We start from the raw sequence: 890 nt of genomic DNA on the forward strand, positions 1-890 counted from the left end.
TTTCCTCATTCGCTTCATCTGGTTCACTGATTTTGTGTCAAAAAACCAAGGAGATTGACCGATGAGAATGCTTAATACAAGTAAGCGCTCTGTATGGACACTGTTTTCGTTGCAAAATTATTGTGTGTTTTTTTTCACTTAGTAGCAATTTTTTCAATTGAATGCTCAAACCTTATTACTTCTAATAACACCTTATTACTTCATAATACGGCAAAGACCCAATGTTTTGCTTATGTCTAATACTCTAATAATAGAACCCATTGATGACGTTTGTAGCAATTTGGGAAAAGAAACTATCACAGAAAGGATTTATTTTATTTGGGGTAATTGCAGGTTTGAAACGTATTTGTTCCTTCTCTCCTTTTTTGCAGTGGCTCATTTTGTATTTTGGTGTCGGAAAATGCAGGAGATGAACCCATGCAAGTTGTCTAACTATGTGAGCACCCTGTTTGGATACTATTTTGCGTTACAAAACTAATGCTTGTTTTCTCCACGTTGTATTGTTGTTTAGAGCATTTTCGTTGAATCAAACGCTTCCTGTTACCTGTGGATCACTTCGACAGTCAATCTTAATCAGTGTGCACACATTATTGGAAGTTCCTCTCTTCAATCCGGAAAATTTGGAGAAGCCACTCAGAGACCTGCAAGATCTTGGATTTCCACGCCAGCACTTCCAAGAACCACAGTATTTCCTGGGAAATTTGAGGTTTTTTATTTTTATCTTTTTTTAACAACAAATGATTATTTAACAACAAAGCGACGTTCAACAAAGCGACTTTCAAGATCTTGGATTCCTACACGAGCGTTTCCAAGTACGTGAAAGTTCCACGCGAGCGTTTGTAATATCTTGGCAAGATCTTGCAAGTTCTCGCGTGGTTTTCCTAGGATCT

The sequence above is a fragment of the Convolutriloba macropyga genome, chromosome 7 (assembly GCF_964194025.1).
Source record: "Convolutriloba macropyga chromosome 7, txConMacr16.3, whole genome shotgun sequence".
NCBI lineage: Eukaryota > Metazoa > Xenacoelomorpha > Acoela > Convolutidae > Convolutriloba > Convolutriloba macropyga.